This window comes from Protopterus annectens, chromosome 3.part0 (genome assembly GCF_019279795.1).
Source record: "Protopterus annectens isolate FY-2018-M chromosome 3.part0, PAN1.0, whole genome shotgun sequence".
Taxonomy (NCBI): domain Eukaryota; kingdom Metazoa; phylum Chordata; order Ceratodontiformes; family Protopteridae; genus Protopterus; species Protopterus annectens.
Window position 1 is genome coordinate 802,318,097 of NC_056731.1, and position 22,560 is coordinate 802,340,656.

The following is a 22,560-nucleotide window of genomic DNA, read 5'->3' on the forward strand; positions in this document are numbered from 1 at the left end:
TTTTATTTTTTGATTTAGGACATTTTATGACTTTTAAGTTTTTAAGTTCACTACTTCTGCTACCATTTTCTGATTTTTTTTTCTGCTTTTAAATATATAGTGATTAACTAGATATACAGAAATTGAAAAACTTCCATACAGAGAAGTTTCTTACACTGTTTTGTTTTGGACCCACTGTACTTGTATAGTGGATTGTTTGTGACTTGGGGGATACCACGGAGATTACTTGTTTCTTATTTTTTCAATAGTAGTATTCTTCATATAAGGCTTCCAAGGCATTTTCCTTCATTTTCCCTACATGTTGACAAAATGTAGCCTGACGAACAAGTCATTAAGTTACCATTCATTGATGTTACTATTCTCTGACAGTGTTTCCTCTTGTTTTAATATCCCAGCAAAAGTGCTATGTTACTCTTTCAGAATGCTTCTGTTTTCTCTGCAATTGTGTAACTGTGGAGTTAGTAGTATATGTAAGTAAAAGTGTGTGGGAGCAAATATTTCCCCTGATGGGAATGCAGGGGATTTGGCCTCTGCAAAACAATACATTGTTTTTTAACACCTTTATTTAATTAAAACTTAAGACATAGATAAACATACATTAATAGAAAAGACATAGATAAACATACATTAATAGAAAAGAAAACAAACTTCATTAACATTTTTTTTCATTTACATACATTATATATTACATATATATTTTCTTTCTTTAGAACAACTATCATTAGTCCAACATTACATAATTGTGCTCATTTCCTGCCTTCCATTAAACCTCATTCTTCCTCCAAACTATTATCCTGCATGTATTGCTCCCACAAATTCCATTTATTTCTATGTTATTTGCTCCTTCCCTTTTCTAAAGGTCCCACTTCCAGATCTTTTATCTCTTTTATGATATTCAATACTTCAAAAATGGTTGGTTTAGATTTTGATTTCCATTTTCTAGTAATTTAGCAGCCAATAGAGTTAAACTTAATAAGGCCTTATTGTGTTCTAGGCAATTTAGATTCTATAACCCAGCTCAAAAGCATAATTTTCTTAGTTTACCCAATATTTATAACAGAATACTCTGTAGTGAATGTTTAAAATCTGTCAGCTCATTACACACCCAAAAACATGTTCTCATTTCCTCTTTCTTTCCCATCACTCTTCCAACATTTACTTTCTATCTGAGGAAAAAATCCTGGAAGTCTGCTTGCGATATAAAAATACCCATGCAACCACTTCAAAACAAAAATCCTAAACCTTCTAGACTTTGTTGCTTGTGTGTGAAAGCCATGCACATCTTCTCATTGTTCCCTTGTATATTGATTTTCTAGTCTCTGTTCCCAATCTTTTTTAATGTCCTCTGATTGATTATTACAGTTATCATGCAATATTTATATGCTCTACTAATTATCTTCTTTTAATAGCATCTTCTGCTCTAGTTTTAACTACAAAATTGACCAGAGTAGGTCTTTCACTTAGGACTCCCCTATCCCTTTCTCTTTGCCTGTACCTTGATATCCCTCTCTGGTAGGGAAGGCAGTCTCTATCCTGCAATTCAAACTTTTCTTGGCCTCCCACTCTATTATTTTCCCCTCTCTAGTTCTTTGCTCCAATACCCTGGCACCTTTGTCAGTTTTCTACAGTAATCTCCAGCCCCCTCTTGCCTGTTTTCTGTGCCCCTACTTGCAGTCAACCCTATTGGCAAATTCTCCGTTCTCCATTCCATGTTGGGTTAGGTCTTATAATACTTTCTGCAACTTTATAAATATAACATTCTGTATGGTTGTTATTATTCTCTTTAGGATATGTGTCCAAAATCTCACTGCCTCCTTATTTCTTGAACTTACCCCCACTTCATCATCTTTCCTTTCTACTTTGAATTATATGAGCTTCTGCTTGTGTTATGTATGTAAGTATGTGCAGCTGTAAAATATCCCTCCAAATCATGCAATCTTAAACCACCATGTGCTATTGGGAGGATAAATATATCCCACTTAACTCTTGCCTTCTTCCTCTCCTAGATTATTTCCTTCATCTGTTTATTAAATGTGAGAGTGTTCAATCTCGCCGTTTGTTCTTACACACGGGTTCGGAGCCGATCCTCGGCTCCGAGTCGGCTGCATAGCAAAGCTCTGCATCTAAGAGAAGTTCGAGACCAGGCTATATCCCACAATCCTCCCTGCCATTACTCAGATCTAGTTTGCCGCTGCAACAGGTCACATCGCTACAGAGAGCTTGGACCAGAGATTAGCTGTTAAACAGATAAGATAGTCTTTTTTTCTTCTTTTATTCTTTCAAAAGTTATTATTCTTCTATAGTTTTTTGTGGATATTTATATTTTATATACTATAGTGTGTTTGTGTGTATTTTATAGTTAGTTTTTCTATAGGTTTCCCTTTGGGGCCTACCCTTTTCCTAACTGTAAATTCCTTTAAAATTAAACTATTACTCCTTTTAAGTTATGTCTGAAAAAGCAAAGAGTGGTTTCAAAAGGTGTCAGTGTGGACAGAAAATGTCCATCACTGACAACCACACTTCCTGCGTCTACTGCCTTGGCCCTCTCCACTTGCAAGAGGATTGCTCTATTTGCCATTCCTTCAGTGGGAGGGTCATGACAGATAGACGTAGGAAACTTATTGATAGGGGGCTTCTTAAGCCTGCCTTCCAAGAGGCCTTGGACAAGTCTGACCAGGCTTCTAAGTCTTTGAAGGGGTCGAAGATGTCGGAGCCCATGTCATCGGCTCTGAGTACATCTTCTAGAGTTCGTTCGCCGGTTCCACAGACTTCGGGGCTGAGCGTCGAACGTTTGTCTCTCACTGAGCCCCAGGTCTTGGAACCAGTGTTGGAACTACCGCCACCGTCTATTCTTCGGTCGGTGCCATCTTTGGCCCCTTCGACCCGTTCTTCCCCGGGTCTCCTATATGCATTCCCACCTATCCCCTTGATTCCCAGATTTCTCCAGAAAGCCATGAATCTGGAAAGGACAATTATACTCATAGCCCCATTCTGGCCTCGACAGATATGGTTCCCCTTTCTTCGAGCCCATCAAACAGAGGAACCTTGGATCCTGGACCCAGTACCAGATCTACTGACACATTCGTCGGGAGTTCCTCACCCGTCTCTTCTATCCCTCAAACTAGCAGCTTGGCTGCTCCACTTCCCCGCCTAGCCAGGTCTGATCTTCTTTCTCCGGCAGTGCAGCGCATTTTGGTTGCCTCTCATAAGGCTTCCACCACAAAACTTTACAACAATAAATGGAAACGCTTTGTGTACTGGGCATCTAGTCAACACTTGGACCCCTTGGTTGCTCCTTTACATAAAATTCTAGAATTTCTTTCCATCCTTTTCCATGAAGGGGCCTCTACTTCCACATTAAGAGTGCACTGCCATATCCAACTTCCATGTTGGTGAGGACGGTTCTTCTATTATGTCCCACAGGCTTTGTAAAGCTTTTATGAAAGGTTCCTTCCATCTTCGACCTCCCGTCAGAGACCCTTTATTCCCATGGAATTTAAATTTGTTGTTGTCACAACTAATGTTACCACCTTTCGAACCAGCCTCTTCTTGCCTCCTGAAGTTTCTGTCGTGGAAGACTCTTTTTCTTGTAGCGGTTACTTCAGCTCGGAGAGTGTCAGAGCTGCAAGCACTGTCTATTAAACCGCCTTACTTAATTTTTCACCCAGATAGAGTTTCTTCTGAACAAATCCGTCCTTCCTTCCTAAGGTATGTTCTGTCATAAATATTAATCAGTCCATTGAACTCCCTACTTTCTTCAAGAACCATACCAGCAAGTTGGAATATATGTTGCACAAGTTAGATGTCCACAGACAACTCAGACTTTATTTAGACAGGACTAAAGACTACAGAAAAACAGATCAACTTTTTGTTGCATTTGCAGACAATGTAAAGGGCATGGTAGTTACAAAACGTATGCTTTCTAAATGGCTTACTGATTGTATAGCCTTTGTGTATTCTAAGTCAAATCAGGCCTTACCCACCAAACCAAAAGGCCATTCTACTAGGTCCCTCTCCACTTCCTTGGCTCATGCAGCTCGCCTGCCTTTGGACACGATTTGTGCAGCAGCCACGTGGTCTAAACCACATACTTTCATCATTCATTATAGGGTTGACAAAGCCTCCAAAGACAGGACATCCTTTGGTTCCACTGTGCTCAGGAACGTTCTTCCATGAGTCACTCAGGGTGACGGAGCTAGGGACGCTACCCGTGTGTAAGAACAAACGGCGAGATTGAACACTCTCACATAAAGAAGTTATGTTCTTACCATAACGTTCCATGTGGAGTGTTCATCTCGCCTTTGTTCTTACATTCCCCCCCTTCCCTCCCTCACGTGTTTGAAAGAACGAGTAGGACTAGAGTCTGGTCCACATGTCTTTACCTCTTCCGGGTATGTTTCGTTACCCCTAGTTGGTTTGTCAGTGAGATGGTGTCTCTAAATTTTTTCTTTTGTGGCAGTATGTAGCCTTAGCACCTCAGGGTTATTGTTATTCTGGTTTGCTTGCAAACTAGATCTGAGTAATAGCAGGGAGGATTTGGGATATAGCCTGGTCTCGAGCTTCTCTTAGATGCAGAGCTTTGCTATGCGGCCGACTCGGAGCCGAGGATTGGCTCCGAACCCGTGTGTAAGAACAAAGGCGAGATGAACACTCCACATGGAACGTTATGGTAAAAACATAACTTATTTTTATTGTCCACAACTTCTCCTTCATGTTATAAAAATATGCCTGATTTGTATAGAAACTAGAGACTTAAAGATGTTTTCACTGTTTCTATCTTGCTATCTATAGCTATAAAAAGTTCTTTCAGTTTCTCAGTTTTTGTATTATCTTTTGTTTATGCTGACATATCCTTAGTTGCCATAACAGAAGCCGTTTTAATCCATACTTCATCTTATTGTGTCCCCATAAATATGGGTACTGTTAAACCAAATTGTATGTGGGTACATAATGTATGGCTATAGCCTTTGTTTTATGTTCATTAATTTAAATCTTGAAAAGATTTGAAACAGTCTTAAAATGTTCCACAACACTGAGATCTCCTTTTCTGCTTTATCAAGTACTAAATAATATCTTCTGCAAATAAAGGCAGTAATTCTTGATAACCATACCATTTATATCCTTGAATTTCTGAGTACATTATTTTCTTTGCCAATGGCTCTAAATGTAAATTAGAAAAACAAAGGGGAAAGAGGACATCCCTACCTAGTTCATCTGTTCAAATACAACCTATTGGAGAGGGGGCCTTCCACTTTAATTCTTGCCTCCAATTCTTCATATACCCCCAATTAACCTTATAATGAGTTTCTTCTTGTAGTTTTTCTTATTATTGTATCAGGGAATACAAATGCTTCCATTGCTCTGCTTATAAAATCCCAGCTTACTCTGTTGGATACTTTCCCTGCATCAAGATCCACCAACAGCATTATTTTCTTGCATTCTGCTTCCCTTGGGATCATCAGTGTTCTTTTAATGTTGTCAGAGGTTTCCCTGCCATCTACTAAGTGCATTGATCTATACCTATCAATTTTGGCAGCGCCTATGGGATAGACATAAACACTTTATAATCATGGTTTAAAATTGCAATGGATCTATATAAATCTGAATCTGATGGGTATTTACCCTCTTTGGGTAATGCAATCACTACAGCTTTCTTCTAAGATGCTGGTGCTTCCCCTCCTTTTAAAATGCTATTAAACAAAATCTTTCAGATCATTATCACTTTCTTCCCTCTAAAATTTCAAAATTCCACAGTAATACCTTCTGTTCTTGGAGACTTCCCTGCAGATTGATTATACATTACCATATTTATCTCAATTCCTCCTAACATAACTATTAGATGTTGAGCCTCAACTTGCTCTAACCTTGGGATACCTAAGTATTTCTATTTCCTTTTGTGCTTTTTCTTATGTGCCTCTGCTTTATGCACAGTTTCATGAAATTTCCAAAATCTCTATGGATCTCTGGTTATTTTTCTTTTCATAGGGTCCCAAAGTTTGGCAACAACCCTTTCTAATTTTTGTTGCCTAAGTCATTGTACCAAATGTTTCTGTGCTATGGAGTTATTAGTTAAAATAGTTGCTTAACAGCAGTCTTTTTAAACCTGTGCATATTATCCAAATGCTCCCTTATTTTCTCTTAAACATTCCACAATTGCTCCTCTTCATGTTCTGTGAGATTCCCCTTATTCTGCAATACTTTAATCTTTTTCAGCCCTTCTAAATAATTTCTTTTACTTCTTAACCATGTCTTTTTTCTTTTATTTCTACCTTATTTTAAAATTCCATTTTTATTTGATCCCACTCATTAGCTATCTCTTATGAAGAAATTTCTATCCCTCCTAATAATTTTTGAATAACTTCTACTGCTCATTCCTTAAATTCCTCGTTTAACAGGTATGAGTGCATGATCTGAAATAGTTATTGAATGTTTGTGGAAGTTATCAATTAAATGCACATGTTCCTGTGAAATATAATTTCTATCCAGTCAATCCCAGATATAGTATCTCAGAGAATAATATGTGAATTGTGTCTGAGTTCCTATTACTGCACTCACATCTTTCATACCAAATATTTTCATAAAATTCTTCAGAAAATCTGTCCTCTTTTGTTACATTTTCTCTTCTAGGTTTCCATGACACATCATCACTATCGCAAATCAAGTTCCAGTCCCTACCTATAAATAATATTCCCTGTTGAAAGCTGATTATTTCTTCAAACATTTTTTAAATTCCACAACAGCAGTTTTTGCTGGAATATAAATACATGCCAGCATAATCCTCCTCACTTGCCACTAGCCTCTTACTACCAGAAATCTATCATTATTGTTCCCTTCTATCTCTTTTGAAGCTCTTCTAGCAATTAGCATTATTACACCCCTTTTCATTTGTCCCTGATATTCTGCTGAATATCCATCCTGAAATCCTTTGTCAAATTCACATTCTGATTTCTTTCCAAATGTGTCTCCTGCAGAACTGTTATTTGCAGTCTGCATTCCTTAATGAAGTTCAGTACTCTTTCCCTTTTGTTTATTCCTGAAAGTGCATTTAAATTCCAAAATAAAACTGATAGAGTAGGCTTAATGATGAAAAGATAATTGTTCCCTCTTGTTATACACAACAGTTTTTTTTGGAATGTGTATTTCTAAGTTTGTCTTACATGCATTGCACACACTATTGTTTGGCATGTTGACCTTTTATCTAGTGGTTTCTTCTCATCCACATTTGAACCTGTTTTACATTTTCAAGACCTTTTGATTTAATGAAAACCCTCAAACAAAAAACTAAATACATTATGTGAATATCCCATCTCCTATTAATTAAGCAATACACAAAACTATGTACATTTTCAACATATAGATAGGAACGATTGCCCCAAACTGACAGATGCACCCACAGAAATTACCTAATCTAAAATTAAGTTTACCTATGTTGAAGTGCATGATACAGCCTGTGTTCCCACTTACACTGATTGCTGTCTGTTCTTTTCATATCTCTCTTTCCCGCCCAGAAGTGAAACACAGCTTGTATGTTTTCAGAAAACATTAACTTTAACCATAAGAAAAAGGTACAGTTGATAAAACTAAATTGTATACTGTTCTATTAAATGCATTTAATCATTAAGGCTGCTGGGGAGGCTGCACTCTGTTATTCACTTCCATTAATTTCAAACTTTATTTTACACTGAACTGCTTGCCATTGTACCTTTAAATTTTGCATTTCCCTCAGTGATAAATACTTTGAAATCTCAAGATTGTTTGTTCCTGCAGGCAGCTGGTTTCCATGTAAAAGTAGTGAGCAATGAGAACAAATGCTAACAACTTTGCAGATGCATGAAGGAATCTGTAAATTTATCTTAGAACACAATGTATAGAATTCCCATGATCAAATGCCTTCAGCAGCAGACTTCTTGTCTCCCACTGAAAGCATTTACTAATAGAAAATAAACAAGATAATGTCTTTGCCAATGTAAGAAGCTTAGGATTTTTCATGCCTTTCAACAGTTTGTCTTATTTTTCAAGCCTATCTGCTTACAAAAAACATGTTTATAGCTTAAGTCAAGGACATTAATCTAGACATCCACCTGTATAAAAACAAGGGAAATTATTATCTAAGTTCTACATATAATTTGATCAGTGCACTTTTACATCCCACCTCAGCAGCCCAAGATCACAGCATTATATTAGCTTTAACTTGCAGTTGTCTAGCCTGTCTTAACTTGCTATAGTGTAAATTCAATATTTCTTAACAGCTAAGAAAAAGGACTTGTTTACTTTAACATATATAACCTTCACCGAGTAGACCCCTTCATTTAAAGTGCTCCTGACTGCAGACTATACAAAACTGCTTTACAGTGTAACATGCAGTTCATATCATGAAATGTTTTATACAAGTACTAAGAACAAAAATTGTTTTACTTAAAGCTGTGTCTTTTTGGGTCTCCTTCAGAAACCCGAAAACTATCTTACCCGACTTCCAAAACTTCAAGACAAAAAGGCAGATGACTGCACAGCAACGATTTTCCACTCCAGGTAAGTAACTGCTTGGCCATCCTGTTGAACTTTCCCCTTACCCCATCTGTAGTGCAATCTTGGAGTTGGTATATTTAGTTAGGGTGGGTGTGGGGGTGAAGCCCCCCACATGGGTGGGTTTACTTTCCTTCGCTTTTACTTTTTTGTTAGACTACCAAGCGGTTACTTACCTGAAGTGGAGAGTCAGTGTTTCAGGACATCAGTGTTGTGCAGTCGTTGGTATTTTCATCTCGGTGTTGTAGAAGTTGGGTAAGTGAGCATTTGGGTTTCTGAAGTAGACCTGTCTTTTTTGCCTTTAGTGTCCTTCTAAACATTAATGACATAAAGTGGCTTATATGCTTTAAAATCCACATATTAGTTTAACAAAGTAAATGAAAATGTAGTTATTCTCAGCCACTTTTTCTTGCAAAGCCACATTTCACAAATGTGGCTGATGTTTTACAGTCTCCATTTATTCATTAATGTCATTGTTGCTGGTCTTTTTCCTGATAATTTTCATGTCCCAACACCAGAGTGTTGTTCAAGTCTAAGGTACACCTGAGTCTTCTATTCAACTAATATACTTTTTTCTGTCTCAAGCATTTTCCTTTGGAACATTGGAAAAGGTTTTACTGGTACAGTCTGTCTGTGAGCTTCATTGACAGAAGAATGAGAAGGAGAGTCCCTTTCTACTTGCTGGCTTCTTTTTTGGTGTATAAACGTTATTACCTCCATAGCCTGTTCTGCATTCAAGAATGTATTTGATCCTCCAGGAAATAAATCTTCTGAAACAGCTAGATACAGCAGCTTGAAACAAACACCTACCTCTTAACACTGCCTGACTGGATAATTTTTTTCTTGCTCCAGGTACAATTTTATTGAAAAAATCATACCTAGAACTAGTGTTCATCTGAGTTTTTTTGTTTTAATGTTTTTACAGTTCCGCAGTTAGTTTTTTTGTTCCTTCTTCCCCCATATTGAACAACTTTAGGGTTGAAAAAATGATGTTTTATATAGTTAATTTGAAGTATATGACATCTCAGTCAGAAGGATTTCTGAATCACAAAGTATTAAAGAACCCTTATAGCTGACTTGAGTACAAGAACGTTTTTTATTTGCAGTCATTAGCGTCAGAAGTTTTTTTTTCAGGCATAAAATATATGTCTAGAACTCTGTACACTCTTCAGCAGGAACAGAAACAAAGTTTCTATGAGGACAAGTCTTTCCTTTTTACTAAAGGTTATGCATAAGATTTATTTGAAGCAATTCAATTAACTTTCAGTTTCCTTTTTTACGCAAGAAGACAAAAGAAAAAAGGAAAAAAAAGAATACTTCTCATTACCAATTGTCATAGACAACTCAAACATTTTACTGAAGACCACAGTGATATATATGAAGAGAAACCAGGTACAGTCATTTACCAAACATATCCTTTCCAAGTGGCTAGCCAACTGTATTGCTTTTGGTGCAGACCAGCAACTATCACAGCACCTTTTTTTCAAGAATGTTTCCTCTCAGTATATATATTAGGTTGCCATGTGGACATCCATAAAAATTCAGTGAGCACTGAAGACTAGATATCCAGTTTAGGGGTAGAACATGTTTTGCTTCAGCAGTTTTTTATGGCCTTTTCTAGACCATCTACTCAATCCTATGAATTGAAAACACACAGCTTAGTACTCTCACAATCGGATTAGAGTTCATATGACAGTGATCTTTATGATGAATGCAGTAGAGATGTATGAATCAGTCAGCAGCATATATCTGAATAAAAAGATTGTTGTTGTAAGATATGATGTTAAGTTGTCTATCTCGCCTTCATTCTTGCTGGTTGGGTTCGGAGCTGATCCTCGGCTCCGACTTGGCCATCTCCAAAAGCTCGAGAGCTGCCTACTGGCTCGAGGCCCCCTATATCCCATGATGCCTGGTGCTAGATACTCAGATCTCGTTTGCCGCTTTTGCTGTGATGTTGTTCTACTGGCTCAGGTCGTATAAAACTTTATTATTATTCTTTTTTCTGTCATAAAACTGTTAGTTTTAGTGTAGAATTAGTCGTTTAGTTTAAACTGTTGTATTGTAGCTAGTCTCTACCTAATCCTTGTTACTTCTCCTCAGAAACTCCTTTTAATTAGAGAGTTCCCCTCCCCCCCTTTTTCCCTCAGAAAGGTTCTCCGTTTAAGTTAGAGGGCAACTTTTTCTCTTTATCTTCTTAAAAAAAAAAAAAAAAAAATTTCCTTTATTATCACTGTTAGTTGTTTAGTGATAGTTAACTATAGTTTTTTGTTGTTGTAGATATATATACCTTGCTTGTAGTTTTGGTTGTGGTAACTGTAGTGTGTAATTTTTAGTGCTTAGTTACCTTTACTTTTTCTGTGTGTGTGTTCTTTGTTCCTTGTTTTTTTCCTTCTGGATGTCCAAGGATCCTAAGCCATCCGGATTCAAGAAGTGTGACTCATGCTGTCAGAAGATGTCTCTGACAGATGGTCACACTTCTTGTGTTTATTGTCTGGGCGCCGTGCACCTGCAGGACTCTTGCTCCATTTGCCATGCTTTCAGTCCAAGAGCCCTGCAGGAGCGCAAAAACAAGTTGATCCTGAGGGGTTTGCTTAAGCCCCAAGATTCACCGGCTAAGGCTCAGCCTGTGAAATCTTCCAGGCCACCTAAACCTTCGGCTCCCAGTTCGGAGCCGTTGTTGGGTGAAGCTATACCATCCATCTCGGCTCTGGCTGGAACCAAAGTTCCTCCCTCCCAGTCGGCTCCGACACGTTCCTCGGAGCCATCTGAGAGTTGAAAAAGATCCAGGTCTCCTTCTCTGGAGTCTATACGTTCGGCTCCGAGATCACCTCTGCTCCAGTCGGAGCATAGTCATCGCTCATCCCACTCTTCTCGGTCCTCAAGACTTTCGGACCATGACTTGGAAAGAGTGGTCAGTAGGCTGTTAAAATTACAGGCCCTAGCCAAAATGTTGTCCAGCCCCCCACTCATCAGGTGTCGGCTCCATCCACGTGTGTAGATATTCCTCCTCCAACTCATCCTTTGAGCTCGGAGCCGGAGTGCCTTGGGGCTCGAGTCGTGGAACCGTCGGCTCCGATACCTTCTCCTTCGGTTCTGTCATCGGCTCCGATCCCTTCCATGGTACCGTCCCTGGAGGGGTCTGGGCACCAGGATTCCCTCGCTGGTTCCGAGGGGGCAAGTGGCATCGGACCCTTGCCTGACCCCGCTCTCCCCCTCGGGGCTTCGGCTCAGGTGAGCTCGGCTCCCACATCTGCCTCGGAGCCATCCCCCTTGGTGCGGGGAGGGATTCTGGTTTCTTCGGGACCGGAGCCCTCTCTGTGTCTAAGCAGGGATGCCTTTGAGGTGATGAGGAGTGTACTGGCCCCCGAGTCAGTCCCACGATTGACCCCATCAGCTCCTCCCCCTAAGGTGCCTGCGTCAGCTTCTGCCCCTCTTCCAGATCCCAAGCGTGGGGATCCAGCGCTCCAGGACACCCCTTTGGGTGTATCTTCCTCTTCCGAGGCCTCCCCTGATCATTCAGAGGAGCCACCCTGTAAGAGGAAATGCAAGACGAAGCATGTTGACTCCCGTGAGTCTATCACATCAGATACCGACTTAGAGGATTCGGAAGGGTCCCCAAGATCCCCCTCTGAAGATGTCTCCTTCTCAGACATCCTTGAGATGCTTAGGCAGAGGGGGAACTGGACTGCCCTAAGCCCTTCCAAGGATGAGTCAGTATTTCTGGACGCGTTTGGATCCCGACCTTCCACCTCCTGGGTGTCTCCGCCTTTTGACCCACTGATGTCTGTGGTGGCTTGGAAGGCGTGGTCAGCTCCCGACTCAGTGGAACCAACCCCCAGAAGACCTGTCAAATTCATTACTGCACCACAAGACAAACAGTTTTTGACCAAAGGTGGCCCCATTGATGCCATGGTGGTAGCGGCGGCCACAAAGAAGGAGTTGGCAGAAACTTCTTCATCTGTCCATCCTCCTAACAAGGAGTCCAGGATGATGGACAGATATGGGAAGCGGATGTTTTCTTCAGCGACCTTTTCCATGAGGTCTCTGAATTATTTGTGCCACTTTACCCGTCTTCAAAGGGATCTTCTAAAAGAGCTTGGAGATACCCTTCAAGATCCATCAGCTGAGGGGGCCCAGGCTAAAGCAGCCTCCCAGTTGGCGATTCTTAATTCAGTGGTAAACTCCTCCATGAGGCTCATTTCGTATGCAGCCAATGGTGCGAGTAGAGCCGCAGGCACAGGCATTGCCCTAAGGAGACACGCTTGGATGCGGCTATGTAACTTTGCAGAACTCTTCAGAGCGTCTTTCACTAACACCCCCTTTGATGGTTCCTCTCTCTTTGGATCACAAGTGAAAGACACCCTTACCAGGTGTGAGCAGGAAGGCAAGACTCTCTCTGCCATAGGAGTCCATTTCTCCACTCCTTCCAGACCATACCCCAAGGGTCAGAAGAGTGGGAAGATGTGGTTCCGGAAATCCCAGGGAGCCTTGTCGGACACACATGGTGAGTTCCCATCCAGGGGCAGAGGAGGGAACAATAATAGACGCTACCCTCATGGCAGAGGGGGTCCGCAAAATCAGGGCAGCAGAGAATCCTTCTCTGAAAAGCCCTTCCAGCATCCCTGAAGGGTTGCCCGGCTGTCCACTTCTGGAGGCAGTCAGGGGAAGATTATCGCTGTACCCAAGAGCCTGGCAAGACATAACACAAGACACATGGGAACAGTCCGTTATATCCGGAGGCTACAGAATTCCCTTTATTCGCACCCCCTTAAGTTCAAACAAGTCCCTTCCAGACATTCCACCCAATCTAAGGGACCAAGCAGTTCAAGAAGTCTCAAAACTGCTAAGAAAAAGGGCCATCCAGCAAGTCCCAGTAGACCAGCAAGGATCCAGAATTTACTCAAGGTCCTTTTTGGTACCAAAAAAGACAGGGGACTGGAGACCCTTTCTGGATCTCAGCAGACTGAACAGGTCTGTACAAAGAACGAAGTTTCGGATGGTCATGCTACAGTCCATTTTACCCTTCCTGGGTCAGGATGATTGGATGTGCTCTATAGATCTTCAGGATGCGTACTACCACATCAAAATGGACAGATGCTTCAGAAGATTCCTTTGCTTCCGGCTGGGAGCCAGCCATTATCAGTTCAGAGCTCTGCACTTTGGTCTCACCACAGCCCCCAGGGTGTTCACCAAATGTATGGCAGTAGTTACCGCTCACCTGAGACGGCAAGGATTCCAGGTGTTTCCATATCTAGATGACTGGCTCCTCACTGCTACCACCAGGCATCACCTTCTGCGAGCCAGAGACTGCACTATCGAGACTTGCTCCAGGCTAGGTATCACAATAAATTTCGAAAAGTCTGCTTTGTCGCCCTGTTAATCTATCACCTTTATAAGCGCAAACTTAAATACCAAAGACATGTCAGCGAGCCTTCCACCAGACAGGGTATTAGTGATTCGCCAACATGTGAAGATTCTATTAGCATGCAAAAGAATTCAAGCCAGGTTTGTCCTCAAAACTCTGGGTCTCATGGCAGCAGCGATCATACTCGTCCCTCTAGCTCGTTTTCACATGAGGATTCTCCAGTGGCTTCTTTTCACCCAATGGTCCTTCCAGCAGCTTCCCATGTCTTACATGATTATGATCACACAAGCATGCAAGAAGCACCTTGCGTGGTGGATGGTCTCCACATCACTGTCCCACAGCAGACCATTTGTACTCCCCCCTCCAGTTGCTACGGTGACCACGGATGCCTCCCTGATCAGGTGGGGGGGGCATTATCAGGGCAGAACAGTCCAAGGCACCTGGCAACCTCACGAGTACCATCTGCATATAAACGTCTTGGAGTTGAGGGCTGTGCTCTTAGCGTTGCAAGCTCTTCAGGACTCTCTTCCTACCGGGACCATTGCAATTCAAACGGACAATATGTCAGTAGTGTGGTACATCAACAAGCAGGGTGGAACCAGGTCCTACCCCCTATGTCGAGAAGCAATCAGACTCTGGCAGTGGGCGATCTCTTCCCAATGGTTTCTGATCGCAATGCACATCCCTGGGAGGTCCAACGTCATAGCAGACAGGCTGAGCAGAGCAATTCTCATGCCTCACGAGTGGTCTCTGAATCAGGTAGTTGCGGACCAAATCTTCCGCAACTGGGGACAACCTTGCTGCGACCTTTTAGCAACTCCCTTCAACAGCAAGTGCAGCAATTTCTTCTCTCTCCTTTCACTTCCCAGACATTCCCCCAGAGCCGCTTAACCACGATTGGCCTCGGGGACTTCTTTATGCATTCCCTCCTTTTCCCCTAATTCCAAAGCTAATACGGAAAGCTACCATATTGGGCTGCAAAATGATCCTCATTGCTCCTTACTGGCCTCGACAAATATGGTTCCCATTCCTGCATTGCCATCTTCTTGAGCAGCCTTGGACTCTGGACCTAGTTTCAGACATCCTGATTCATCAGTCGGACAGGCTGCACCAATCCCTTCGATCTCTCCAGCTCACTGCTTGGTTGCTCCACTTCCAACTTTAGCCAGGCTTCCAGATATCTCCCCCTCTGTGCGTGAAATCATTTTGTCATCGCACAAGTCTACAACTAGAAAAACTTATGCTAGTAAGTGGAAACGATTTTCTTCCTGGGCAGAGGCTAAGAGTATAGACCCCTTTTCAGCCCCTGTACACCACATTTTGGAATTTCTTGCGGAACCCTTCCATGCTGGGTCCGCTTCCGCTACGATTAGAGTTCAATTAGCTGCAATTTCAAACTTTCACATTGGCCTGTCAGAAAATAATATCATGTCTCATAAGCTATGAAAAGCCTTTCTCAAAGGGACTACTCTGCTGAGGTCCCCAGTGAGAGATCCTCCACCACCGTGGGATCTGAATTTCATTTTAGCTTCTCTAATTTTGCCCCCTTTCGAACCTGCAGCTTCTTGCTCCTTGAAGTTCTTATCTTGGAAAACCCTTTTTCTGGTAGCTATTAATTCAGCCAGAAGAGTTTCGAAACTTCAGGCTCTTTCTATCTGTCCTCCATACCTCGTGTTCCACAATGACAGGGTTGCTGTCAGGACTAATCCTTCCTTCTTTCCTAAGGTCTCTTCAGAGAATAACTTAAATCAGTCCATAGACCTCCCTGTGTTTTCTCCTAACCACTCCAACAGGGCGTAATATAAGTTGCATCAGTTAGATGTTCACAGGCAACTACGCTTTTATTTGCATAGAACTAAGGACATCAGAAAATCGGACCAACTTTTCCTGTCTTATGCTGTGGGTAAACAAGGTCTTCCAGTCTCCAAAGTAACCTTATCCAGATGGTTGACTTCTATCATCACATTTATATATCAACTGAGGAATAAAGAATTGCCAGTCAAACCAAAAGGTCACTCCACCAGAGCTTTAGCCACTTTGGTGGCTTTTCAGGCTAGGTTGCCCATGGAGTCTATTTGTGCTGCGGCTACGTGGGCCAACCCACATACTTTCATCTCGCATTACAAGTTGGATTTGGTTTCTAGGAGCAGAGCTGATTTTGGTTCCACTGTTCTGAAGAGTCTGTTCCGATGAGCCACCCAGGACTTTAGGTGCTAGGGACGCTGTCCCAACCAGCAAGAATGAAGGCGAGATAGACAACTTAACATAAAGAAGTTATGTACCTACCATAACGTTCCATGTTAGTTGTCTTCTTCTTGGCTTCTTTCTTGCATCCCACCCTCCATCCCCCTATCCTAGTGGACCGAGAAGAGTTCCACTTGTTTTTCACTGGCTGAGTCTTCTCTGGCTATTCCTTCTGACTAGTAGTCTCTCCAGTAGGATTTATGCATTCTAGGATAGGATTCCTTTCTTATTATGTCTGCTGTTAGTCTTACCAAACGAGATCTGGGTATCTAGTGCCAGGCATCATGGGATATAGGGCGGCTCGAGCCAGTAGGCAGCTCTCGAGCTTTTGAAGATGGTCGAGTCGGAGCCGAGGATCGGCTCCGAACCCAACTAGCAAGAAAGAAGGCGAGAAGACAACTAACATGGAATGTTATGGTAGGTACATAACTTCTTTATCACAGCCTACTTGCTACTCATATATATCTTTTATTTTAAGCACTTAATATTGAACTATAAACAATAACATTACCCACACCCCAAAAAAAAAAAAGTCAGACAAAAAAGTTTGGCTGAAAAGAAATTAATAACAAAATAACTTGTATGATGATTTTAGCTTAAGGTTCAGTTAATCCCTCTTGAAAAAGATTTTCAACGTGGATTTAGACCTGACCACACTATCACCACAGCCCTCCTATCCTTTTTTGAAAACATCAACCACCCCCACGATTCTGGTAATATTGTATCTGTTCTTCTCTTAGACCTTTCTAAGGCGTTTGATACAATATCCCACATCCTTCTTTCTAAGCTCACCCAACTTAATCTCTCTCCCTCATCTTTAAATTGGTTTTCCGGTTATCTCTGTGATAGGCAGCAGGCCACCAAGTGGAATAATGCGACATCACCCTACCTTAACAATCAGACTGGTGCCCCCCAAGGATCTATCCTGGGACATCTAGTATTCAACATCTTCATAAATGACTTCCATAAATGCATTCCCTCTGCCAAATGCATCCAATATGCAGACGATTCTACCATTATTTGCTCTGCAGACTCCCTTCCTAAACTTGTACAATTAACACAAGCAGCATTTGACAGCCCAGAGATTTGGATGCAAAATAACCACTTAGCCCTTAATGCATCCAAAACTAAAATCATGATCTTTACCCCTTCTAAAATCTTCAAAATAGACACAAACATCTTTTCCATAGTCAACCATAATAAAATCCCCATCAAAATAGTCTCCCATATAAAACTTCTAGGTGTCATTATTGATGAACAGTTAAAATTCGACCTTCATCTCTAACCCAACATTAAGAAAACCCATCAGAAACTAGGAATGCTCTAGTGGCACAATCACTTCCTCACACCATCAACTAAGCTTACCCTCTCTACCAAATACCTCCTTCCCTCCCTCATGTATGGGGCTCCTCTCCTCACCAATCTGCACACAACCCTCAAAGGAAACTAGCATCCTTCTACAATAAAATTGCCAAATGTGCTACTGGCTCTAAATCCCTCTCCCACCACTGTTACTCCCTTCACTCCCTGAACTGGCTATAACTCCCTCACTACGTACCCTACATTCAACTCTCCACTGCCCACAAACTCATTTTCAGCCCTTATGACTGCCCCTCCCTCTCCTCCATCCTCACTGTGTATCTCTCTACCCACACTCTCAGATCTAACAATCAAAACCTCCTTGCTGTACACAAACCAACACGTAGCCCAGGTCAACTTCTGCTATCCTTCTCCCTTGCATGCAAATGGAACTCACTCCCTCCCCACATCCGGACCACACAAAATCTTTCCTCTTTCAAGGCACTGCTGCACGCTTATCTCTTCTCTTCATGGGAGTGCTATTACTCTCACCCATCCTAAACCCCCCCTCCTTTCACTCCTCTTCTTACTCCTTCTCTTACTCATACTACCCTACCATAGCTTAAGTACACTTTCTGCCTGCCACATATGGGGTGGGGGGACAAAGGGTGTGAATATGTATATTTCCTCTAACGAATCTTCTACTGATGTACTGTTACTGTTTGTGATACTTCCGGCGATATTGAAGCGTATTAACCCACCAGTTAGTTTGTGCAGGAATGGGCGTGGCCGCCGTGATTGACATGCCGGAGGCCGGCGATTAAGAACAGTAATTTGCCGTGATTGACACAGAATGCACACTCTAATTCCGTGTCATGTAATTAAATGTTTAACAGGCAAATAGGTGACAATCAAAGTTAAAAGCTATATACATTATATATCTTCTCCACCTGCACCACAGTACAAAATAAGTTTTACCATTTGGTGGGTCGCAGCCCTCCTGAATCATTTTTTTGCACTTATTTCTACTGATATGCATTTTAGGTAGTTTTATGAAATAACACAAAATGGTATCCCTACAGAAATCAATCAGCTGTCCCAGAACTAGCAAAATGTTCCTAATTTTGCCTCTAAAACTACAAAAAAATAAGAGGGGGTATCATCATTGAGAATTGTGCTCAGTTATAATACAAGATGCATGCAGATGCATAACCTGCTGTTTTACTAACGTTTTAAGTGAATCGGAGTAATATTTAAAAAGATAAAATTAAAATAAGGCACCAAAGTTACACACTGGAGGCTATCCACAGTAACTTTATTACAAAAGAGAACAATAGGTGAGCGCTTTCACAACTCAGTGTTGCTTCATCAGACAGTGTTAATACAAGTAATACTTGATTAAATACTTAAGCAATCAATGTAATCTCAAACACTTAAAGCAATACTATCAAATAAGTGCTGCTGGCACAAATTCACAGCTAACTGTATAATTAAGATCGACCTTAAAACCTATATCTGTGTCTCTGATAAGGACATAAATATCCTGTATTACTATTATAAATAAACTAATAAATAATACACCATGTATAAAATGCATAACATCCTTCATAACTATTATAAATAAATTTTATAAATATATTTTATAAATAATACAGCATAAAATACATGAACCTGCCCCCATTTTGACCTTTTCAAGAATATTTGAACAAAGAAATTGAGAGGTAGGGTGTGTATCACTTGATTTATTAAAATATACTTGACGCATAAAATATGTGTCACTCAACAACGCAGTCTGGAAAATAATTCAAGTGAGGACACTATATAATGCAGCCTTATCGGGCCTTATAGCTACATATTTTAGCTTATCACATAGCTAAAATTACATAGCTACAGTAACTGCGGGCGTAGTATAAAGAGTTGAGTGGAAGCGGTGTATGCTTTTCATCGATTATTGAACTCATTCCATGTTTGGTGTCTGCTCTCCAGTTTATTTTTACCATATGTCTGAACATTTTGCCCAAGAACTTTGAACCAAGCTAAAAGGACGGTGGACTCGGGTCAATTTTTAAAAATTACTCTGTATTACATAAAAAAGCACAAGTTATGCATGCATTTTGTATCAATGAGGGATGAAACTCAAATTTCTGGTATTACTGAATGCTTGCAAACCTCGATAATTAATCAGAATATCATAAAAATGTTAGGAGAGACAGGCCAAAAACATATGGCAAAATGAAAGAAAGCCTTTAGGTACGATGCACGATTCTTGAATGTTTATAGCAACTGCGGCTTTTATTACAAAGACTACTTTTCCCACAGTTCTAACTCAGTTTGCAACACCAGGTGAGACAACTGTGTGTCAACTCTACTTTTATGTAGGCATTTTGGTAATGAATGAGAACATACATACAAACATAACTATGCCTTTTAACTTATATATTTTGGCGATATTGAAGTGTATTTACCCACACGATGCGACCATTCAAATAAGCACTAAGTATGAACCTACCCCATGTAATCTCTTTATAAGTCTAACTGTTCTCTGTTGATTATGTGTATTTTACCTTTGGACATTTCTGCCGATGAACTTCGATAAACAAAGTATTCATTAAATTCAAACATAACTTCTGTTATTCCTATTCCTACCTAGGGAAAATGACTTGGCAGCTTTCAGTCAAAAGGTGGGCAGTGTACTGACATCGCTGTCACAGGCGGGGTTTGGGTGTTGCTTGCTACTGCGCATTGGGTGGGTTAATACACTCCAATATCACCGTACTTCCTACCTGGCATCAACTGTCTGTATCTAAATACACTGCATTATATCCTTATATTTCTGTACATTTGTGATACTTCCTGCCTGACCATCAGTTGTCTGTATCTAAACATACTGTATTATATCCTTGAATTTCTCTTGTATTACCTGTTGCATACAAATGTTTTAAACTATTACTGTATTAATTGCTGTGTAAACAACCTGTTATTTCTTATTCTTGCGAATATATATATATATATATATATATATATATATATATATATATATAGATAGGTGTGTGTGTGTGTGTGTGTGTGTGTGTGGATACTGTGGAGCTTTTCTCCCCGGGCCTCCATTGAAAAAGGGCTCACCTCGGTCCAATTGACTTTCCCAGTTAACAACTTCAAATAAATAAATACATAATTAAAAAAAGTGTCTTTGTCTCATCTGCCTTAATCTGGGTTTCTAGTTGATTCCATTGAGCTATGGCCAGAAAAGCAAACAAACATCTCCTTGATGTTTCAGGCCTATTTCTGGGAATAACTATCAACTCTCCTCACTTGATGACAGGAAAAAGCAATCAGAAGTATTGGACACTAATCAGTTTTTAAAAAAAACGGTAGGAAGATCTTGCAGTGCAGGGCTGATATGGAAAAATCTAGATGAGAAAGAACCCTTGACTGTAGAATTTCAGACAGACTGCAAAAGGGGCAGGATCCAGTTTGAGACTTCTTGGTACAGAGCACTACAGTAGTCATAACATGTCACAAGTGCATAAATAATCAAAGGCAAATTTGCAGACTGAATTAAGAGTTTGATCCAGGTGATATTTTTCAGATAGAAATACAATTACTTTATTACATCTGACACCTATGCTTTGCCTGTCAGTGTATTATCAAATACTGTTCGCGTATCAGATCATTCACCTTTGATGAAAACTATAAGTGATTATTTTGTAAAAGAATCTAAAAGAGTTTAGATTTGCAATCTGTGAAGAGTTAATATTAGCATAAACTAGCATAATCTCAGATTTTGTGAGAACGACCATGAGTTGATCAAGGATGGAGCCAAGAAAGTATTCTAAAGTGTGAAAAATAAACATTTGGTCCTCAGAAAAGGAGAGGCTCAACCAGATGACATCTGAATAGCATCAGTAGTGAGTTCCTCTGCATTGCATGAATGTCAACATGTGAATAAAAGAGAAGCCAAAATGTTGCCTCAGGCAAGTGGAATCAAGCAAGGCCACAGGACTGAATATAGTCCACTAGAGGGTTACTAATCATTCTGACAAGGTTTCTCATTATATGTACTCATCATAAACCAATAAATCATGATATGACAAATAATGCATCAGTGTACATACTAATTCTGTATAGCTTTCCCCAGAAATAGGACAGTTACAGACAGGCAAGAGATTGCTCAGTATGTTGGAATTTAAAAATGGCTTCTCAGAGAAGAGGGCTAGTTAATAATATTTTAAATTAGATAGAAAAATCCTAGTTTCTAGAAAGAAAAAATTGAGAACCACTGATACCAGGTAAGATTTAACTAGAGAAGCTGAGCTTAGGTCTACAGCTGAAATTGTTTTTAGCTTTATTTTATTTGTTTTATTTTTTGTTTATGTTTAAGCAAACTGGCTAAAATATTTGATGATTGAACGTTAACTGAATTGAAAGTTCGATGTTTTACGTTTGATGAACAGAGGTTCAATGCATTTCTTATTTGATAACCAAACACAGACCTGATTTGTAGTGTATCTAGAGAGTAGAAGCACACTGATAAACAAGGAAGAGAAGATGCCCCCCCCAAAAAAAAAACTGATCTCTCTTGTATACCAGGACACATTTCTGTTGGTCAGAGTAGGTTTTATCAGATCTCACCTTGAAATTAGACTCTGGCAAGCAGCTTCTAAACCACCTAATTAGTCCCCCTCTTAAGCCACATCTCTGTAGTCTGTTTAGAAATCGACAGTGGTCAGCAGCCTCATAAGCTTATGTAAATCAGCAAAAATTGCTGTTTTTTGTTTACATAAGGTTGGTTACTCTGCTATACTGTATATTACTGTTTCTATACTGTAGTATTTAGGGAATTTATACTGACCATGAGCAAGTATACCATAGTTTGTACAGTTTCCAGCAGTTATTTATGTCCTACCTTGTCTAGAATTTACAGACATAAATGGCTGGACGCTTTAGCTATAGAAATGATGACTACATGCTTTAGAGTTTAAGTGACTTTACTTAATGTAAATTATATCTAAATAATGTACCACTTTTGCAGTAACTGGAACAGTGATCTTTGAAATTGTAGCATGTTGTAAATCTACAGCTTGCCCTCTGTTATCTTGGAACTGTTTAAGTAAATGTGCCATTCATTT

At 40.3% G+C, this 22,560-nt stretch overlaps 1 protein-coding gene across 1 annotated transcript in view; it reads left to right on the top strand.

Annotated features, from left to right (window-relative positions):
• The window catches only part of LOC122796931, a 906,278-nt gene that overhangs the window by 604,351 nt on the left and 279,367 nt on the right, over positions 1–22,560 (top strand). The gene's annotated exons all lie outside the window — the stretch shown is intronic.